Source organism: Bubalus bubalis, chromosome 21, assembly GCF_019923935.1.
Source record: "Bubalus bubalis isolate 160015118507 breed Murrah chromosome 21, NDDB_SH_1, whole genome shotgun sequence".
NCBI lineage: Eukaryota > Metazoa > Chordata > Mammalia > Artiodactyla > Bovidae > Bubalus > Bubalus bubalis.
Window position 1 is genome coordinate 22,066,562 of NC_059177.1, and position 23,976 is coordinate 22,090,537.

General features: G+C 38.6%; 1 long non-coding RNA gene and 1 pseudogene across 2 annotated transcripts in view; both read left to right on the forward strand.

Moving 5' to 3' along the window:
• LOC102411250 overlaps positions 1–23,976 on the forward strand; it is a 303,056-nt gene that overhangs the window by 98,707 nt on the left and 180,373 nt on the right. The window lies entirely within an intron of this gene.
• On the forward strand, positions 5,180–7,703 carry LOC112581235 (annotated as a pseudogene).

Consider the following 23,976-nt stretch of genomic DNA (forward strand, 5'->3'; position numbering starts at 1 on the left):
ATATGCAGATGACACCATCCTTATGTCAGAAAGTAAAGAGGAACTAAAGAGGCTCTTGATGAAAATGAAAGAGGAGAGTGAAAAAGTTGGCTTAAAGCTCAACATTCAGAAAATGAAGATCACGGCATCTGGTCCCATCACTTCACAGCAAATAGATGGGGAAACAGTGGAAACAGTGGCTGACTTTATTTTTGGGGGCTCCAAAATCGTTGCAGATGGTGACTGCAGCCATGAAATAAAAGGATGCTTATTCCTTGGAAGAAGTTATGACCAACTTAGACAAATATTAAAAAGTAGAGACATTGCCAACAAAGGTCTGTCTAGTCAAGGCTATGTTTTTTCCAGTAGTCATGTATGGATGTGAGAGTTGGAGTATAAAGAAAGCTGAGTGTTGAAGAATTGATGCTTTTGAACTGTTGTGTTGGAGAAGATTCTTGAGAGTCCCTTGGACTGCAAGGAGTTCCAACTAGTCCATCCTAAAAGAAATGGTTCCTGAGTGTTCATTGGAAGGACTGATGTTGAAGCTGAAACTCCAATACTTTGGCCACCTAGTGTGAAGAGCTGACTCATTTGAAAAGACCCTGATGCTGGGAAAGAACGAGGGCAGGAGGAGAAGGGGAATGACAGAGGATGAGATGGTTGGATGGCATCACTGGCTCTATGGACATGAGTTTGGGTGTACTCCGGGAGTTGGTGATGGACAGGGCTGCAGTTCATGCGGTCACAAAGAACTAGACATGACTCAGTGACTGAACTGGATTGACTGGCTGATGAAATGATCTCCCTGTGGCTCAGAGCACACTTCTCCCTCTTTCTGAACTCCTGAGCTTAATTTTCCCCATTGAACTCATTTCCAAATTATGGCAAGCACTGATGGTTGGTTCACCAACTCTTTTCTTGCTGTAGATACTACTCTCTTAGAATGCCCATGTGTATCTCAGTTAAGGCCATGATGGTGGCAGTCTGCTGTAGGGTCTCTGAGAAGGTTTTTTTTCTTATGTAGGTGACAGGCTGCCAAATGTTGAGGTGGTCAATTAGGACAATGAGCCGTTCTGAAAGTATCAGTCAAGTCTTTATTTATTGTGACAGTGCAAGCAAGAGGCAAAAGGGGCACTGGCTCCCAGGTGCTCCATTTTTCCCTATGGAGCAATGCCTAACAAGGGTCAGATACATGTGGTGCAGATGAGGGGAAGTGTTTCACTGCTGAGGAGGGCTGTTGTCTTCTCATGGATCCAGGGAGTATGGTAGAGGGAGGGGGAAAAGGGTAAGGAGTAGAAAAGTACTACTCACCATGGAGAAAATGCCTTAATCCAGTCCTAGTAATGAAGTTGCTGGAGGTGTCCGAAGCGCCTCAGCCAAGGCCTCTGATAAAGGGACCTCTGAGGAGAAACGCCTGGGCTAGATGTGTGTATACTGATATGTGTATGAACATGGCTGGCTCAGATGGGTGGAGTAGAGGTGGGTTTCCTTGATGGTAACTCTCTCTCCAGAAAATTGTAGTGCATTGGTGATAAGCAGGTCTGGTGCAGGGAGGGCAGCTTCCACTATGAAGCCTGTCGGGCAAAGCCTTGCAATTGCCTGTGGTGGGCCTGGATGATTATACACAGATTTTTTGATCTAGAGATGGACTCTTCAGTAGGTTCCACTTCTTCTCCTTTTTATTTTTTTAAGCTGGAATGTGACCTGTTGGTTGAAATTGTAGCAGCCAACCTGTGTCCATGAGGGAAATATGAAGGGAATTCAAAGACTCTGGAGTCAACTAAACCAGAAACAAGAAGAGCATGCATTTGGACTTCCTCTTATGTGGGGAAAAATAAGCTTCTAAATATTTAACCCACCATAGTCATGTTTTCAGCTCTGTGTAGCCTCAAATATTCCTAACTGGTATGTCATTTAATCATGCAGCGTTTTTTATTGTTCCATAACTGATATTTATCTAAATTATTATTTATCACTTGAGATACCTCAAAGGAACAATTTCAGCTCTACAACTGAGCGACTTCACTTTCACTTTTCACTTTGATGTATTGGAGAAGGAAATGGCAACCCACTCCAGTGTTCTTTCCTGGAGAATCCCAGGGACGGCGGAGCCTGGTGGGCTGCCGTCTCTGGGGTCCCACAGAGTCAGACACGACTGAAGTGACTTAGCAGCAGCAGCTGCTACCGTCATAGTATTTTTTGATTCTTATTGCAATTCTGAGTTGGTGGTAAGTATACATTGAAGTTGTCAGTGTTTCTTTTTTTGTAGCTAAGTCACCAGAGATGAAAACCGTATAATTCTTAGTTTATTTGTTGCCACTCAGAGAAGAGTGATGCTGACAAAACTCCTAGCATCAACTGCCTTGAAATTGAAGACCTGAGTCTGGGTCCCAGATGTAGTTTCTGATTAAAGAAAGCCCCAGGAAAAGGTCACTTGTGCTTGGAATATTCAGCATTGCTGTCCATGATAGGTTTAGATCCTTGTCTACTTGTTGGGCTTCTCTTGTGGCTCAGCTGGTAAAGAATCTGCCTCCAATGTGGAGACATGGGTTCAATCCCTGGGTTGGGAAGATCCCTGGAGAAGGGAAAGGCCAACCACTCCATTATTCTGGCCTGGAGAATTCCATGGACTATATAGTCTGTGGGGTCACAAAGAGTCGGATACGACTGAGTGACTTTCACTTCACTATTTGTTACTCCTATTGGCTAGAGGTAAACAAAAACAAAAATATAGGATGATTTTAGTAAAAAATACTTTGTGACCTCTCTAAATGATTCCATATAGATGTAGACCAATTTTGTTTTTTATAAGCTGCTACTCTAGGTTTCTCAGGACAGTGTTTTTCAGGAGTATGTGGGTCGTAGACACAGCTCTTGTCTTACTGTGGAACATTACATAAGTTTCATCAGTTAGCAAATAAGTTTCTTAGGAACCTTGAAGAAACCTTGATTTTATTGACCTTGTATCAGTCCTAGGCTTATGTACAGCAATAGGCTATGCTCTAGATACAGAATCCTAGCTATTAATACTTATGTAAGACTTATAACACTACTGCCCAGATTCCAGGTCATTGGCATGAGTAAGTTTCTTGGTAGATTAGATAGTATTTTAAAGGAGACGAAATACAATGTATTTTAAATTCTCCCCCTTAAGGTGTATCTTAATGACTTGATAATATTCCTGGATGAGCCAAATTCATGCATCCCTGCTATAGGGATCAGGCAGATAAACATTTGCCTAAATGCTGATGATATAGTTTATTTTCTCAGATTTAGAGTAGCCTCCACAAACAATGGCTCTTTGATATAATTACTTTAGTTACTTCAAAACCCAAAGATCATCAGTTTTGACAGAGTTCTGCAAGCATTTAGTTGGTCACAATCTAAGAACCCTATATAGAAAGTCAACTTGTTTACTTACCACTAGGTTTTCTTAAGAGTTAAGCAGTAAATAATACTGTTTTCAATTCAATATTGTTGCTACATGGGCACTGTATTGAGAGAATTAACATCTCCAATTGAAGTTGTTACAGGCATATTTTATAGCACAGAATAATTCTGATAATGATGATAAGTTCAGTTCAGTTGCTCAGTTGTGTCTGACTCTTTGCGACCCCATGAATCACAGCACGCCAGGCCTCGCTGTCCATCACCAACTCCCGGAGTTCACTCAGACTCACGTCCATCGAGTCAGTGATGCCATCCAGCCATCTCATCCTCTGTCATCCCCTTCTCCTCCTGCTCCCAATCTCTCCCAGCATCAGAGTCTTTTCCAATGAGTCAACTCTTTGCATGAGGTGGCCAAAGTACTGGAGTTTCAGCTTTAGCATCATTCCCTCCAAAGAAATCCCAGGGCTGATCTCCAGAATGGACTGGTTGGATCTCCTTGCAGTCCAAGGGACTCTCAAGAGTCTTCTCCAACAGCGCAGTTCAAAAGCATTAATTCTTCAGCGCTCAGCCTTCTTCACAGTCCAACTCTCACATCCATACATGACCACAGGAAAAACTATAGCCTTGACTAGATGGACCTTTGTTGGCAAAGTAATGTCTCTGCTTTTCAATATGCTATCTAGGTTGGTCATAACTTTCCTTCCAAGGAGTAAGCGTCTTTTAATTTCATGGCTGCAGTCACCATCTGCAGTGATTTTGGAGCCCAAAAAAGTAAAGTCTGACACTGTTTCCACTGTTTCCCCATCTATTTCCCATGAAGTGATGGGACTGGATGCCATGATCTTCGTTTTCTGAATGTTGAGCTTTAAGCCAACTTTTTCACTCTCCACTTTCACTTAAATAAAAGAGGTAAAATTGATTGAATGTTTGTTGTGGAGGGCACTGTGCTAAACAGTTACATGCATTTTCTCTTTTAATTCTCACCACAACCTGATAAAGTTTGTAGAACTTTGGGGCTTCTTCTAATTATAAATTGTAGTAAATTCTGGGCTGTTTTCTGAGGAAAACCTTGTCTGCAAATATTACCTTGGCCCAACTCCATGTCAAAGTCAGTGCGCTTTTCTCCAGGCTCATGCTTGATTGGTAGGCTTCTTGACTTATATAACAAAATATTAAACCTGTTCTTTTCTTGAATACCCACTGAACGCATGGTTCTGCCTTTAACCAGTAACTTGGACTTGAATCCTCATCTGCAGTCCTTGCTAGAAGCTTGACTGTTATAAATATTGTTCATGAAAGAGCACTCAAAGGGCATGTGGGCTCTCATATTCCCTAGTTTTCTTCACTGTCCAGGCCATTAGTCTCATGTGGCTATTTGAATTTAAATAAAATAAAAATTAAATAGAATAAATATTCAGTTCCTTAGTCAAAACAACCATATTTCAAATGCTTAATAGCCATATGTGGCTGGAAGTTTTCATAATGGACAGGATAAATATGGAACATTCTGGTCATTCAGAAAGTTTTATTGGGCAGTGCTGTGATACACTGTTAGGGTTTCACATCTGGACTGCATCGTCTTTAAAAAAAATAATTTTCATTAAATTGTGCTTTGATGTGTTGACAGTGGCCTGCCATTGTGGTCCATTCTAATAATGAGTATTGAGTTCTTAGATGTCAGAAATGGCTTTAAACACTTTTTATGAATTAAGTAAATTCTTTTAATAGTTTTTTGAGGTAGAGCATTATTATTATCTTCATTTTACAGAGCTTGGAGAGTTAAGCGACTTGCCTGTAGTCACCCAGATGGTAAAGGGCAGTGGTGGAATTTGAGTCCTGAAGTCTGGCTAAAACCTTTGTTCTTCACCACCACACTGTGCTGCCTCTGAAATCCTTATAAAGCTTCCTTGGATTTCATTCTTAGGATATAAGTAGTGACCTCATTATTTTTATCTCTTTAGTTTTATATCCCTATTCCTCTTGGCTGTAGCTCTTTGTTTATTTAGTTTCTGTTATTATTATGCTGCAGTGCAATTCTGATGCCAAGCACCTAGTGTTAGCATGGACTCCACAAATTAAATGCATAATTCCCTAAAAGATTACCTTCACTTCTAATACCAGCCACAATTTCAGAAGTCCTCAGACCAGTTGCACTTCTGACCAACTGGCTATAAATATAGGGGTTGCTTTAACTCTTTTAGGTCTGATGATTTGCTAGAGTGACTCACAGAATTCTGAAAAGCACTGTATTTACAGCTTTATTATAAAAGTTGTCAATCAGAACCAGCCCAATAGACAATTAGGATGATACCTGGAAGGGAAATAGAATACATTACCCTTCCCCAACACTCGATGTGTTCAGCAACGAGGAAGCTAGCTGACGCAGCTCTCATCCAGTCAGCTAGCGCAAGGCTGTGGAGAGCTGAGCCGCACGTCATGCCCTGTGCTGCTGACTAGCGAACAATACAGTCAAGATGGCTAAATGTGATCCCAAGAAACCAAAGAGCAAGATGTCTGCTTATGCCTTCTTTGTGCAGACATGCAAAGAGGAACATACGAAGAAAAACCCTGAGGTCCCTGTCATTTTTGCTGAATTTTCCAAGTAATGCTCCGAGAGGTGGAAGACCATGTCGTGTCCAGGAAAGAGAAGTCTAAATGATGAAATGGCAAAGGTGGATAAAGTTCACTATTATCAGGAAATGAAGGATTATGGACCAGCTAAGGGAGGCAAGAAGAAGAAGGACCCTAATGCCCCCAAGAGACCACCATCTGCTCTGAATTCCACCCCAAGATCAAGTCTACAAACCCTGGCATCTCTATTGGAGATGTGGCAAAGAAGCTGGGCAAGATGTGGAATAACTTAAGTGACAGTGAGAAGCAGCCATACGTCAACAAGGCAGCGAAGCTGAAGGAGAGGATGTCACAGACGATAAGTCTAAAGGGAAGTCTGATGGTGCCAAGGGTCCTACTAAATTTGCCTGGAAAAGGTGAAAGAGGAAGATAAAGATGAAGAAGAGGAGGAGGAGGAGGAATTAAAAACAAACAAACAAAAAAAACCCTGTTATCTGTCTTATTATGAATACCTTAGAGTAGGGAGCGCTGTAATTTATAATACCTCTTGCCCAAGATGTGTCTGTTGCCCTCATTAGGTTTAATTACCCAGTTGGATCATGATCATACTGTAGTCTCTCAAAGCACTCTAGCAATTGTCAGTGGTTTACATGAAGTGGCCATGGGTGTTTGGAGCACCCGGAAACTGTATCAAAGCTGTACATATTTCCAAACATTTTTAAAATGAAAAGGCTCTTGTGTTCTCCTCATTTCGTGCACTTTGCTGTTGGTATGACAAGGCATTTAAAGATGTTTCTGGCTTTTTTTTTTTTTTTTAATTGGTAAGGTGGTGTGTTAACTCTATGGTCATTGGCTAGAAATCCCAAGTTCTCAACTGTACATATCTATAGTTTGTAAAAAGATCAAAGAAACTGAGTTACACTCTTGACCATCCTTGCTTGGTGTGGAGGTTGTGGGGGCTATGCCTTCTGGAGGGGCCGTAGCTCAGGGCATGCACTGTTGGGCTGGACCTGTGGACACTGCACTGAGCATCCATCTAGCTTCAGGTTGTCTTGTTTTTGTATATAGCCACATAACATCCCACTGCCATTCTTAGCTGTGGAGAAGGGGAGGTCAGCTGGCATGAGAAGTGTTTTGGATCCTTTTTAGTTGAAGTGTGGTAGTTTTAAACTCTTTGTTTTCTTAAACAAGCTGTAGAACTCTTCATTATCAGCAAAGCAAAGAGCCACTGCACCAGTGAAAGTTCAAGAACCTTCTGTACTAAACACCATCTGCAATGTTCTCTTTTTTTTTTTGTATGTTTAGAATGCTGAAATGTTTCTTAAGTTAAATAAATAGTATTACATTTGAAAAGAAAAGCATATCTGAGAGTTAGTGTCCATAGTTTTTGTTGGGGTTTTATTACAGAGGCATGATTAATTGAATCATTGGCCATGTGATTGAACTCAGTCTTTAACACCCCCTTTCCTCCCTGGAGGTTGGGCTGGTTCAAAGCCTCAACACTCTAATCCTGTGGGTAGGTCTTTCCTATGACTAACTCCCATCCTGAGTCATCTCATTTGTATAAATCAGGCATGATGCAAGAGACTCATGAATAACAAAGCCACTCCTATCACTCAGGAAGTTTTAAAGATTTAGAGGTTATCTCCGGGGGACCAGGGACCAAGACAAGATAAATTCTTTATTACACAACAGTAGGTATTTTTCTTCTTTATTGAAGAATAGTTGACTTTCAATATTATATTACTTTCAGGTTTACAACATAGTGATTCAATATTTTTATACATTATGAAATGATTACCTCTGTGAGTCTAGTTACCATCTGTCACCGTAGAAAGTTATTACAGTGTTATTAACTATATTCCCTTTGTTGTACATTATATCCCTGTGACTTACCTATTTTATAACTGGAAGTTTGTACCTCTTAATCCCATTCACCTCTTTCACCCACCCCCTTCCCTCCTCCCATCTGGAAACCACTAGCTTATTCTCTGTATCTATGAATCTATTTCTGTTTTGTTATGTTTGTTCAGGAAATCTATAAAACTGTGATTAGTAGTCCTCTTGCACCTGTATAAAAATATGTATTTATCTATATCTATATAAATGTTCTTTTATTTTTATGTATCAGTTCAGTTCAATCATGTCAGCTCAGCCGTGTCCGACTCTTCGACCCCATGAAGTGCAGCATGCCAGGCTTCCTGGTCCTTCACCACCTCCCGGAGTTTGCTCAAATTCATGTCCATTAGTCAGTGATACTATCCAACCATCTCATGCTGTTACACCCCCTTCTCCTCTTGCCCTCAATATTTCCCAGCATCAGAGTCTTTTCCAATGAGTCGGCTTTTCACATCAAGGGGCCAAAGTATTGGAGCTTCAGCATCAATCCTTCCAATGATTATTATACTTGACTGGTTTGATCTCCTTGCAGTCCAAGTGACTCTCAAGAGTCTTCTCCAGCACAGCACTTTGAAAGCATCATTTTTTCAGTGCTCAGCCTTCTTCATGGTCCAACTCTCATATCTGTACATAGCTTTGACTATACGGATGTTTGTCAGCAAGCTGATGTCTCTACTTTTTAATATGCTGTCTAGGTTTGTCATATATTTCTTTAGGTTGACTCAAATCCTTTTTGAAGTAAGGTGAAATGTTTATGTGTGTGTGTATGTGTATGTGTGTATGAGTATAAATAGAAACAAACATTTTATGTATACCTGTATAAATATATATTTTTAATATAGGTGCACAAGAACTAACCACAGTTTTATTGATTCCCAGATCTATAGATTGCCTTTGAAATAACTTAGTTTTACGCTCTTATTTTTCTGATGAAGAAATAAACCAGGAGACAGGAAGTATCTGCCCAGCTGGTTAGTGGCAGAGTTGGGACTGGAATTCAGGGTTTTTAATCTTGCATTTAATACTCTTCTTGTCTTCATAATTTTAAGCTTGTCCTTTACATTAGTCGTATACTTATCACCTCATATTATTCTCACCACCTTGCTAGGTACAGAAACCTCAAGCTGCCCTCCAGAAACAGCTTTGGTGCAATAGGGTGAAGCTTCAGCACAAATTATTTTTGTACTTTCTGCCTTTACACATGTGCTATTCTTTCTGCCTCAAGTGTCCTTCTCACTCACTGGTCATTTCTTGATTGTTTTTAAATGTATAAGCTAAACCTCATTTCCCTGTGAAGGCTTCCCTGACCTTCTTTCATAGAGTTAATCTTTCTCTTCCTTTTCACATTATTTAGCATATGCCTTTATCTCAGTGGTGTTTATCACACTGCATTTTAAATTCTTTTCCCACATTTCAAACCTTAACAGAATTATTGATTTCACCCTTGTTGCCACTAAACGTATTACTCTCTCTGTCTCTCCAATCCTGATATAGCATCATCAGTGACTCAGCTGCTCCATCCAAAAATCTAGAAGTCACCTTGATTTCCCTTTTGCCCTCATCTTGCACATTTAATTAACTGCAAGTCACTTGGTTATACAGCCTAAATATATACCAACACTTTCACCTCTCACATTCAAACTGGTCTGTTTCCACTCTTGCTTTTTTTTCAATCCATTCTCCAAGCTGTGACCAGAGTTCTTTCAAAATAAAAAGCATCTCATGCCACTTGTAGCTTTAAATTCACCATTAGCGTCTACTTTTAGTAAAATACAATCCAAACTTCTTGATTTCAGGTGAACAGAAAAGTGAATCAGTTATAGATGTGCATGTATCCACTCTTTTTCAGATTCTTTTTGCAAATAGGCCATTACAGAGTGTTGCAGTGTTCCCTATGCTTTGCAGTAGGTCCTTGTTTTATATGTAATAGTGTGTATATGTCAGTCCCAATATCCCAATGTATCCTTCCCTCCTCCTTACCCACTAACCGTAAGTTTGTTTTCTATGTATGTGTCTCTATTTATTTCTATTTTGTAATTAAGTTCATGTGTACCCTTTTTTTTAGATTCCACATCTAACAGATATCATACATTTGTCTTTCTCTAGAAACATGCTTTTTTAAAAAAATTAAATTTATTTATTTTTTGAAAAAATCCAAACTTCTTTCTGTGCTTAGAAGTAATCTACATCATGGTACCCATCCCTTCTTCATTTTTACCAGGCTCTCTCACTGTCCACGTACTGGCCTCTCTCAATTTCTTCCTGTTTCTCAAACACACCAGGTTTGTGAATGAATAATACCCCTTATTGTTTTTAGCAGGCTATATACCCTGTGGGGGCAGGTGTTGTGACTTGTTTTCTTGTATCCCTAGTGCTCAGCACAAAGAGTTGCACAGGGTGAGAAATCAATGAAAGTTCATTGAGTAATATTGAATAAAATTTGACTGCTCCCATTTATTACTTACGTGATCTTGGCTAGTCTGTTAACCTTTTTAACTTCATTTATAATGCCCATATCTTAGGGTTATTGTCAAGATTAAAGGAGGTCAGTGGGTACAGTATTCTACAAATGTAGGGGATTGTTACTGCTATCATTGGTCACTTTTCTGTTCAACATGCCTTTGGGGCTTATATTAACAGTGCATTTCTCAGTAATGCCAAAGCTACTCCTTATTGGCTTTCATAGGTCTGAATGCATCATATGGTAAATTCTAGAGAGGCTGGAAGGCTGTTATAACTCTTGCTTCTGTTCTGTTTGTAGTAATGCAAGCCTACTTGGTAATTGGAGCCGCCTGTAGATGTATTGCTGTTGCCAACATGTAGTTCTTATTCTGTGCTTCCCTAGTGTTTCCATTAGCCAGGTAGTATACTTTTTCCAGCTAAATGATTAGCATCCAGCAGTTCCTGTGTAAATGCTTGTTGTTCATTTCATTAAAAACAAAAATGAAAAAACAAACCACCTCCCAATAAGGATTCTTAGTTAATTAAATAACTGTTTAAAGCACAGAGAATATTTATTTTTTTGTTAAAAAAAGTAATTATTCAACTCAGGGACATTTTTTAGTGTGGGATTAAGAATCTCTACAGATATCAATGATTATTTGGAAAAGTTAAATTGGAGGGCAATTCACTGATGTTAAGTACAACAGCTACTGGAACTATGTTTAAAAATGTGTTCCAAAGTGAAGGGTGAAGAAAATTGATTTTGCAGATGCTCAGTTGAAAGCAGTCACTTCATATTAGGCAGAAAAAGGCAGTTTGAGATAATCTCAGTATGAGAGAAATGTGATTTTTAGGCCAGCCAAAGAATAGGAGCACACTGGGACAGCTGGAGGTGTGGAAAGTGTTATCATTGATCCAAAGGGATTGAGGATTAGGGAGAGGCTGGGGAGATAGTGTCAGCTCAGATAAGGGTAGATAATTTATTTTTAGTTTTCTCCTGACTTTACTTCTTAGACAACCTGAGTCTTTAATCCTGGCATCCTGTTCATTTTCTCCTACCTTGTAAAATTTAACCTTTTCTATCATTTGTCTCATCACAACATATGCATGTTCTCACGTGTCCATCAGCCATCTGTTGGCTAAACTCAGACCCTATTTAGTGGGCATAGCATAAATGAGCATAGCATCAGCTTATATTTGTCAGGAATGCCCCGGGAATATCTTTATTGACCCCAAGATGATGATGACTGCTCTTTTAGAAATGTAATGCATTTTGTTTTAAGATGCTTATCTTTTCAAAATTTTCCTGGAATCACTTCCCATAGACATTATCATTTCTTCCCAAATGGACAAAGATAGACTTGAGTGGGCTAGTGGGCAGTCAGTTGTGTGTGATAATCAGAGAGGTATAGAAACACGCTCATGTGGCATATTCAAGTTCCTACTTCTCCCAATTTCAGTCCTCCTAAATTAATTTCCTCTGTCCTAAGACCAGACCAGGAACACAAATACAATATAATACCAACTTATTATATTCAGAGACTATTACCAATGGATTAATATTTTGGATTTGATTGTACAGATCAGATCAGATCAGATCAGTTGCTCAGTCGTGTCCGACTCTTTGCGACCCCATGAATCGCAGCATGCCAGGCCTCCCTGTCCATCACCAACTCCTGGAGTTCACTGAGACTCACGTCCATCGAGTCAGTGATGCTATCCAACCATTTCATCCTCTGTCATCCCCTTCTCCTCTTGCCCCCAATCCCTCCAATCATCAGAGTCTTTTCCAATGAGTCAACTCTTCACATGAGGTGGCCAAAGTACTGGAGTTTCAGCTTTAGCATCATTCCTTCCAAAGAAATCCCAGGGCTGATCTCCTTCAGAATGGACTGGTTGGATCTCCTTGCAGTCCAAGGGACTCTCAAGAGTCTTCTCCAACACCACAGTTCAAAAGCATCAATTCTTCGGTGCTCAGCCTTCTTCACAGTCCAACTCTCACATCCATACATGACCACAGGAAAAACCATAGCCTTGACTAGACGAAACTTTGTTGGCAAAGTAATGTCTCTGCTTTTGAATATGCTATCTAGGTTGGTCATAACTTTCCTTCCAAGGAGTAAGCGTCTTTGAATTTCATGGCTGCAGTCACCATCTGTAGTGATTGTACAGACAGCTGTACAAATCCCATTTTCTGATTTAACAGAACTAACTTGACCAAATCACCTATGTGTCTTAAGCCCATAGAATATCAGATAAAACCCATTGAAACTGTTGTTTTTGTATGTCAAAGTGGTGAATTATTGGTAATTTCATACAGTCAAAACTAATAATAGTAATCACTAGCAATAGCTAACCTTAATTGCAAGTAACATGTATTAACAGTGGTATTTATTCAAATGAATACAAACAAAGCACTCTGAACAGCTCTTGGCAGAATGGGGTCACACCATGTGCTTTATTTTACAATGATGACCCCATTTAATCCTCACAAACGCTTCTGTAGTAATGATTCTTATTAATCCTGTTTTATACATGAAGAAAATAAGGCTCAAAGAGTGACCTCTTTGAAAAGGCACTGAGAGATGATCCAGGATCTAATCCTGAGCAGTATGTCTCCCAGTCTGCTCTCTTAACCACTACAGACATCATCTCAGATGCCTATGTATGCCTGTTGTACTCTCATTAAACAAATGTTTTATTCAAAACCTACTGCCTAGAATTCTGCCCTGGGTAAGGTTTTCTAGAGAAAACCTCACTTGTGCATAAAAAGGTTTTATTATCAAGGGTCAGTACAAGATAGTAACTTTGGGGTGTCTCAAGGAAGTACATGTTAAGGTCCAGGTGCATGGTCAGAAAATACTGTTAATTCTGTTAAGTTCAAGCATTATTTGGCAAAGTGAGGTCCAGAGGAAGATTAAGATAAACTACTAGTATACATTACATTCAAAATTAAAAGAAATTATTGATTTCTTCTATGTTATTAATAAGTTAATGTTTTCATTATCATTGACACACATACTCAGATACCATCATCCCTGTGTGCATTGCTGTGTTTGGTGAGTATAGATGAATGACTACTCACAGTTGTTGCATTGAAAATAACTTTGATTTTCATTTATTCAGAACCTCTTTAAAATTGTGTCCTCTTCAGTTTAAAATCCATGATTCTATTTATTCATTTTTTAAAAACTTACTGAGTATCTTCAATATAGCAGGCACTGGAAATTATATATCGGCAAATAAGACATAGTCCCTGGGCCTAAGAAGCTCACCATATTCTGAATGAAAAAAAAAAAAAAAGCACATGTTTGGACAAGAACTCAAATGTCTGAAGAAGAAAATCAATGTTTCAGTGCAGCACAAATCTTAAAATTAACAAAGATTTACTCAAGTGCTTCCTGACTATAAAGTCTGTGTTTCTTCTTAATTGTTTTACCATTTCAGAAGATCTACGGTCTACTTTCCACTCCTGCTGGAAGATGCTAATAACTTACTGGTTTGTATCTGTTACCTTCAGGGTCATTTTCAGTAGATGTCAGATTCTGGAGTAGATCTAAACTTTTACTGGAATTGGGTAAAATTCAACCAACATTGTATAGAGAAGAAAGAGAAGAGTTTGACTCAGTACACTCTTAGAAACTTTGCTAACTTCCTGAATTCCTGGAATCATGGGAACAGATAACTTCTCACATTTTCTTCATGGAGAAAATTTTAGTTAAGTTTAAATAGTTAATTTGCATCTTTACACAGAAGCTATTTTCTGTAGTCAGTGTGTAAGACAAAATTTGGATATAATAAATATTACCTCTAAATACTCAATAAAATTGGTCTTAATCATATCAGTTCAGTTCAGTCACTCAGTCATGTCCGACTCTTTGTGACCCCATGAATTGCAGCACGCCAGGCCTCCCTGTCCATCACCAACTCCCGGAGTTCACTCAAACTCATGTCCATCAAGTCGGTGATGCCATCCAGTCATCTCATCCTCTGTCATCCCCTTCTCCTCCTGCCCCCAATCTCTCCCAGCATCAGAGTCTTTTCCAATGAGTCAACTCTTCACATGAGGTGGCCAAAGTATTGGAGTTTCAGCTTCAATATCAGTCCTTCCAATGAACACCCAGGACTGATCTCCTTTAGGATGGACTGGTTGGATCTCCTTGCAGTCCAAGGGACTCTCATGAGTCTTCCCCAGCACCACAGTTCAAAAGCATCAATTCTTCAGCGCTCAGCCTTCTTCACAGTCCAACTCTCACATCCATACATGACTACTGGAAAAACCATAGCCTTGACTAGATGGATCTTTGTTGGCAAAGTAATGTCTTTGCTTTTGAATATGCTATCTAGGTTGGTCATAACTTTCCTTCCAAGGAGTAAGCGTCTTTTAATTCCATGGCTGCAGTCACCATCTGCAGTGATTTTGGAGCCCCCCAAAATAAAGTCTGCTACTATTTCCATTGTTTCCCCATCTATTTGCCATGAAGTGATGGGACCAGATGCCATGATCTTAGTTTTTTGAATGTTGAGCTTTAAGCCAATTTTTTCACTCTCCTCTTTCTTTTTCAGCACAAAGTAATTGAGATTGGTTAAGAAATGGTGGGTCATTGCATTTTACTTCCCACTCACGCTTGGCCATATACTTATTGAATGAAATGGTAGGCAGAATTGCCTACATTATTTAAATTATTATTATTATTACTTTTGCTGAGCAACATATATTTGAATTTGTCTAAATGTAAAGAGCACATGATGATAATCCACTGTATTGATTATGCCCCTGCTCCTTATAGTTCTCTTGCAGTTCAGCTATACCCCATTATTGTAACAACCCACATGAGTAGTCTTACTGGAAAAAAATGGAAGGATTGAAGCTCCAAACACAAACTTGACCTCAAGTTTGTCAGTGTTGGTCTTTGGGTTCTCATCATTGTCTTGTAGGGTCTTGGTATTTTGTGACATAAAGCAGCTGCCCATAGGCATAAGCTTCCAAGTTGATCCAGACTGTCCTAATGTCTTGGTGTAAAGGAGATAAACTCCCTCAGTGTTTGTTAAACACAGAACTTGTAATATCTTGAATGTATTTAAAATTATCCCACCACAGATAATGACACAATTAGTCATCTTAATGGTACTATCCATAGGGAAAGAGAAAGAATAAAGGTAGGTTTGAGCTATCCAGGGCCAGACATTTGCTTCTGGTATGTCCAGTGTGGTTCCATCCTAGTTGAATCTGAGAATTCCTCAATTTAGTCCCACCTACCATAAACTACTTTTTCCATGGAAAAACCATTCCTGAATATGTAAGAACAAGAAAATCCTGTTTCAGCCTGCATAATTCACAACCCTAATAATTAGCACATGTTTGTGGTTATCTATATTTATATATAAATATGTTAATTTGCAATCACTGTAATCATTATTAACTGTGGCATCCCTTGTATTGTTGTTTTTGGATCCAAATATTAAATTTCAATTGCTCAGTTCTTGTTATTACTGACTCTGAAGTTACCTTCAGTGTGTGTGTTTCTGTCTGCTAGACCTGAGGCTTAGAACATCAGAGACTCTCAGTAGACTTGCTTTGGAACACGGGAAACATGGGCGCTTTCATGGTGGTTACTGGACTGGAGTAGGATACTGTATCTTGTGTTAAGTAATTCACCAGTATCTTTAGTTGTCATGAGATCCAAAGAAACAATGAAAAATAAAATAAGCCCATCATCTTCTGCAGCTAAAAATCATTATTCACCCAATATTGGTTATTGAGTGTACATGTAAGCACTTAGAGCATACACAGTTCCATCTTTATAGCAAGATGGGGTACATATAGTATACATATAGTATTCAGATGATCTCTTTGAAGCTTCAACTGTGGATTATTCAGTAAGGATTATACCTTCTGAATTCTGCATACAATATAATTTATCTAGGGAAATTTATATACATAAAAGAAGCATGATATGTGAAACTCCTAACTCTTTATTTTATAAGACAGCATCATAAGTCTGACTGTCTTACAGCTAAATTTTACCAACAAAATCTAGTATGTGACATAAGATGATCATACCTTATTTTAAATCAGAGAAGTTTACAGAATGATTTTATTAATAATATATTTTTAAAAGCACATGGGAAAATGTCTAGCATATTTTAAACCAGGGAAAATACTTTTTCTGTAATACCTAGAGAGGTGAAATTGGATTTAATTAATTATGATCTGAATCTGAGATCACAGAACATTAAAAGTTTAAGTGACTTTCAAAACTATCTTGAGACCAAGTCTCTCTTACCTGTTTTCTTTCAGTTCAGTCGCTCAGTCGTGTCCAACTCTTCGAGAACCCATGAATTGCAGCACGCCAGGCCTCCCTGTCCATCACCAACTCCCGGAGTTCACTCAAACTCATGTCCATAAAGTCAGTGATGCCATCCAGCCATCTCATCCTCTGTCTGTTTTCTTTAGTACCTTTTTTGTTGGGGTATTTACTTTTTATAAGGCAACCCATTTCCTTGTTGACCAGCTCCTAATTATTTGCTTTAATTAATGAGAATTCTGTTTCCTTTTAACTTCCTTCCATTGGTCTTGGGTATCCTGAATCGTATATGCAGGCTTCAGGAAAATAAGAAAATCATATTGATTCTGATTTTCAATATGAACACTGATTTTTCCTTGAATCTTCTTTGTCGTTAACACCATAGATTCTTTAGGTGCAGATCCTGCCAAATAAGTGAGCCAGTGACACTTTTTCCTCTAATCAGTTAACTCTGAAACTCAATTAAGTCTGAATCAGCAATCTGTAATAAGTACATTAAGATTGTTATCTGATGAGTGCTATCAATTTCACTTCTGTTTCTAAATTATTAGCATCTTATTTGTTTACATTACAAATTCAGTAGGAGTAATTATATAATAAGAAAATGATGCTGTCACTTTAAATAAACTGCTTAGCAACTAAAACATCTATAATTAAAGGCATCACTGAGAGCTTCCATTTTAATATATAAAGGAGAAGGACATGATTAGATTTTAATGAACTTGCTTTTGTTTTAGCTTTATTATTGTTTTATTTTAACCTGGATGCGGTTATTTCAAAATACCACTAAATGTTACTAAGCATTCTTAATTTCATACATTGGTGTCAGAGTAAATTTAACTCTGACAGCAAGCTTTCAGTTTTTCTCATACCTGGAATAAATATTCTCCAACTTCCAGGCTAGTAAACTGTCTAGTCCCAGCTAACCAGTGGTAAAAATGTGTCAGATCACATGAATAAACCCTCAAGCAAATGCCATTGTCTACTTAAGTCATTAGTTTAAAATAAGCCTTGAGAGTCTGCCTGAGGAATAATGGAAGGAGTGCTGAGTAAGAGCAATGGAAGGAATACTTGGAGATTCATGACTAGGGCTGAGTATATGAGTTGCTGAGTTACCCCCTCTTTCAGCCTCAGATTCCTCATATGTAAAATGAAGATAATATAATCTACCTATGGAGTTATTATGAGGAATGTCACAAATTACGGATTTGAGCCTGTTTTGTTAACTCTGAAGCCCGATACTGGTTTTGACTATGATTTCTATCTGCTAGTATAAACTGAAGTTCTGAAACTATACCTGAGGTTCCTGCCCAAATTTTCCCACTGTGCCTGAAATTTATACTATAAACATAATTTCTTTGAAATAAATTATCACTTCTCAATGTGTGTGATTCTACAGATGTGTAGATCTTCTCAGGTGCTTTTTAGAAGTTCAGACTCTTATACCTCACAGTTGGCCTACCGAATTAGAATCTGGGCTGGGACTCAGTAATCTAAATTTTAACAAGTGCTTTTGATGACTTATAGGCATACTAAAGTTGAGAACTCTCCAGTAAGGCATTGAAACCTCTGTTAAAATATCAATACTTTGAAATATCAATACTTTGGGTCAGCACTATTACTCATTAACATTTTTTTGTGAATTAATATATTGGAATATATAAGTTTACAGGAAATTGGGGATAGGCCAAGAAAAATCAAAACAAAAAACTAGGGGCAGAGGGATGGGCAAAAATCTAGTTTTAACTGAAACTTACAGAACTCTGAAGACCTGGACTCTTGCACATGAATCTCTAGGGCAGCCTTTCATATTTTTAGGCCCTAATGCAAGAATACCAAAGATAGCTCACTCACTGTGTATATAAATATTTAAAAGTTGTAAATCACACTAGCCAACTATCAAATATATTCTCTCCTCCTACATTAACAAATTAATATTATAATGACTCAGAAGGCTAGGTTCTGTACTCTTCAGAGTGTTGTGTCAGTATATGGTGGCAGAGGCAACCACTCAGTAGCCTGTGCCCTCTCCCACCAGTCCAGATCCATCTGTGCATGTGGATCCTGCAGTCTGCATTGTCATCCTCTGTGGACAGCAGCCTCTCTGGAAGCTAGCTCAAGGCCCTTTGAGCAGAGAATTCTAGTCTCCTGGATGTTTGGAAATGAATTCAAGGGTCAGCTCATCCCTCTGGTCCTAGGGAGTCTCTAAAGTATGGGGCCCAGGACAAGGGCCCTTCTTGCCCCGGTATAAGGACAATTCTGGGAATCTTGCAAAATATGTGACTCATAAAACTGAACAGGAATTTAGAAATCACCTGATTCAAGGCCTTCGTTTTGCAGACAAAGCAACTGGGATGCAGAGTTGATATACTAGCCCAAGGTCACATTGTAGCTAATGGTAGAACTAAGACTAACCCTTTCCTTTCTGTCCAACCTTTTTATTTATGATGATATCCCCAGGTAGGGTACTTTTTACTGCTTCTTCAGTTTGAGAATGTTGTTCAGGCATTAAAAAAAATTTTTTTTTTAAATTTTTAATTGGTGGAAAATTGCTCTACAGAAGCATTCTTCTAAGTAACCGTGTTCCCCAGGGTAGGTTGTGATGTATGCCAGGAGCCTTGGTGGCAGTGGCATTCACTACCAGGAAGGAGGAAGCAGGTAGAGGTAGGGAGATGGGCACTCCCTTGAACAAAAGATCTAATGGAAAAGAGGCAAAGAAAACAGGAGTTAAGAACTCATTGTTTATTAAACATAAGTCAGGGGGCCACCCTCACATGGGAGCACAATAGGAGACGTGTTTAGTTGCGTGCCAGTGTTTTCCTCTGTTATTCTCAGTGTAAAAATTCCTATGACTCCTTCTGGTATAGATGGCCATTTCATAAAATGTGTTTTCACTGTTTTTACTTGATTCTCTAACCTCCAAAATGAACACAATTTATTATTGTTATTATTATTACTTTGGTTAGGAAATGAATCGTAAGCTTATTTTCCCTGAATAATCAAAGAGATATGCTTTAGCAGTAGAATTTTTATCAACCAATATGGCACTCAAGTTTTAATTTCCAGATTGAGTAACCATAATCTAATTCTAGCCAATAATAGCTAGTTATACGACTTTGGGTAAATAGCAATTTCTCATTTGTAGAGTGAAGGTTTGGCTAGATATTTTAGAGTTTAAGAAAGTGTACCATGAAACCCACTCCTAGCTGTGACCTTAGGCAGGTCGCTCAATGTCTTTGAGCCTCTATTTCCTCATCTGCCAAACAGCTAATAATAGCACCTAACTTACAGAGTTGTTATGAGGATTAAATGAATTGTATATAGAAAATGCTTGTAAGAATGTCTGCAATTTAGTAAAGTGTGCTATTCATTATTCTTGGCTGGGTTTTAGGCCCTATTTTTTAGCATATACCTAGAAAATACACAGGTAAATACTAGAGCCTTTACAAACTCCCTGCGTCCAAAATCAAGCCTCTCATCTTTCAAAATTCTCTTCTCCCCTTCGGGTATTTAATCTTGGTACTGACGTCACCATTCACTCGGTGACGAGTGAGAAAACTGGCCAGTTTTCTCAAGCCAGAAACCTGAGAATCATGTTAGATGGCTCTTCTTTCCCCTTTCCCTGAAGTCTAATCAATTACTAAACATTGTGGATTGAGTGTTTCAAACACTTCAAATCAAGATTTAGATTTAAGTACATTCTGTTGTTGCATTTGTTGTTCATTGGCTTAGTTATGTCTGACTCTTTGTGACCCCGTGGACTGCAGCATGCCAGGCTTCCCTGTCCTTCACCATCTTCCGGAGTTTGCTAAAACTCATGTCTGTTGAGTCGATGATGCCATCCACCCATCTTATTTTCTGTTTCTTTTTTCTCCTCCTTCCTTCAATCTTTCTCAGCATCAGAGTCTTTTCCAATGAGTCAGCTCTTTGCATCAGGTGGCCAAAGTATTGGAGCTTCAGCTTCAGCATCAGTCCTTCCAATGAATATTCAGGGTTGAATTCTTTTAGGATTGATTGTTTTGATCTCCCTGCTGTCCAGGGGACTCTCAAGAGTCTTCTCCAACACCATTATTTGAAAGCATCAGTTCTTTGGTGCTCAGTCTTCTTTACGGTCCAACTCTTACATCCATAGATGACTGCTGGAAAAACCATAGCTTTGACTATATGGACTTTTATCAGAGAAGTGATGGCTCTGTTTTAATACACTGTCTAGGTTTGTCATAACTTTTCCTCCAAAGAGCAAGCGTCTTTTAATTACGTGGCTGCATTCACTGTCTGTGGTGATTTTGGAACCCAAGAAAATTAAATCTGTCGCTGTTTCCATTTTTTCCCCATCTATTTGCCATGAAGTGATGGGACCGGATGCCATGATCTTAGTTTTTTGAATATTGAGTTCTAAGTCAGCTTTTTTCACTATCCTCTTTCACCTTCATCAAGAGGCTGTTTAGTTCCTCTTTTCTTTCTGCCTTTAGGGTAGTGTCATCTGCATATCTGAGGTTCTTGCATTGCCACCATCCTATTTGAAGTCTTGGTCCAATAGAAACTTTCTAACTAATCTCCCTGCCTCCATCCTTGCTGCATGAAACACATCATCTTGCTTTTGACAGGATCTTTCTAAAATACACATTTAGTGACATCACTCCTCCAGTTGAAGGTGCCTATAAGAATGAAGTGTGCTTTCATCAGCCTGGCACAAAAGGACAACATGGTTTCATTTCTTACCACATCCTCTGGTGCCTCATGTTTCAGATATACAGAAGAACTAGCTTACTCCTGAAAGCACTTATTGTGCTTTCTATCACCTCCGAACATGCTCTTCCCTTTGTTTAGCATATACTCCCCAGCCCACAGTTCCATCTCCTTGCCATCTCAGAAGCCCGTCTACCTGTAATGCCAGTCATTCTTCAGACCCAGTTCAAGTGTAAAGCCTTCTTTGGCAAGGAACCAATTTACTAATTTATTTTCACAGTTGTCTGGTCTGATTTAGATAAAATCAGGCAGCCTGAATTGTTCCTATGATTCTTGGATTTGTTTGGCACATTTAGATACATTTATGAAATTCCCATTTAACTATCCCCTAACCAACACCTCAAAGTCAATTTACCCTTTACTTTTAACTTTATTGCCTATTCTGGGGACCGACTTCTTATATAGGCTCTCATGTGCTGATCAACATTTTGTTAAATAAATGACGAGGGGATTTCTCTATGTACGAGAGAATCCTAGACTAGATTATAGAGAGAGCATCTGCAAATACTTCTTGCTTCTGCTTATGTCAAAATCTTTAGGAGCCGGCAAAACTCTGCATGGTAGGAGTGGCAGCGGGGACTGGGTTATATGGAGCAAGGTGTTCGTTCAGCAATACTTGAAAATAGGGTATATTTCTTCCTTAAGGATATTTGACTAATTCTCTTACTAAAGTGTGAATTTGAGGTTAAGATTCTGTTTTTTCATCTTTAGGACTAAGTAGTCTTCATATTTAGAACCTCAGAAGTATTCTCATGAGGCTAATGAGTTTGGGAGAATGGCATAAAAGACATACATTATTACATTCTTCAAACTTCTTTTATGTTTTCTTTCTTATAAAAACAGTGAAGTATAGTCCGTGCATCAGTGTCTGACCTAATATGCTTCTGGGTTTACCCTTTGTACAAACCATGAAGAAAAAAACTGCTATTCTCTTTGTGTATGAGTGTGGATAATGGATTAAAGTTCATCTTTTTGCTAATGGATATTCAACAGTTCCAGTGCCATTTGTTAGAAAGAAATTCTTTCTTCATTGAAAAACACTTTCACCTTTGTGAAAAATCAATTATTTATATATGTGATGGCTTAATTCTAGGTTCTCTATTCTGTCCATAGGCCTGTAGTCTATCATTTTGACAATACCACACTGCCTTGATTACTTGTTTTATAGTAAGTTTGAGATTTGGCTGTCTAAGCCCTCCAACTGTCTTCTTTTACAAAATAAAACAGTTTTTGATCAACTATCTTTACCTCTCCCCTCTGCCTTAAATCACTCTTACTGGTGCATCTACTCAGTGTAAAGTTAAAGCATTTTTCTCAGAGTGTGGTCATTGAAACTTGTTAGAAATGCAAATATTAGGCCCCACCCTACATGTTTTTGAGTCAAAAATCTGGTGAACTCAGCAATCTGAGTTTTAACATGACCACCAGGCTGATTCTGATACCTGTTAATATTTGAGAATCACTGATATACAACATTCTACTTCAGAATTCAACAGACTTTTTCTCTAAAGAGTCACATGGTAAATATTTTATGCTTTGCAGACAATATGGTCTCTGTTGCGATGACTCAACTCTGTTGTTTAAGCATGAAAGGAACCATAGATGATATGTAAATAAGTGAGCATAACTGTGTTCCAATAAAACTTTATTTACAAAAACAGCTGGTGGGCAGATTTAATCTGCAGGCCACAGTTTGCCCATCTCTGCTGAATTCCATTTCTACCTATTCCCCACCTAAAATCTTAGCATTTGTTCCATTTCTCTTGCTCATCCATATTCTCTATCATTTTGGGCCCTCTTTGTTTTAAAGCTCCTCAAGGAAGATTCTCTCAGTGAATCTATAATAAGTAATTCTTGTAACAGGGCTTTTTCAGTGCTGAGGTCAGATATTTCACCTATTCCAGTTAACCTTTAAGGCCTGCTACCATATATGTACTTTTTATTGTAAAAGCAGGCAGTTTGCAGTTTAGCTTTGCTCTTGAGCATGCTACTTGCATGAGCCCTGTACACTGACCATATGTTACAGGACCTTCTAATTTTCTTCAGATCAGCAGCCCCAAAGATCGTACTGGTAATAGTGATTTTACTAGCTTGCCAGGTTGAAGTACCCCAAGCTGGATGACTTTAAATAACAGAAATTTGTGTCACAGTTCTAACAGCTAGAAGTCTGAAATCATGTTGCCTGCAGGGTCATGCTCTCTGATGGCTCTAGAGGAGAATCTTTCTTGCCTCTTCTAGCTTCTAGTGTTTGTCAGCAATCCTTGGTGTTCCTTGTTTTATAGATGCATCACTTCAGTCACATGGCTCCTTCTTGCCATGTGTCTTTTTGTTTTCTCTGAACATGTCTATCTCTGCATCCAAACCTCCCCTTTTCTAAAGGACACAAGTAGTGTTGGATTAAGATATACTCTCATGACCTCATCTTAAGCTTTTGATCATCTGCATATTTTTTCCAAATAAAGTCCATGTCACAAGTACTGGGGCTTAGGACTTCAATATCTTTTGTGGAGTTAAAATTCAACCCCTAACAGTGGTAAAGGTGAGACCTAAGGTTTAATAGTAGTTGTTCTAGATAGAACATTTGCTCATGAATTTGCAAGCCATATCTGTTCAAGCCTCTACAACACGTAATATTTAC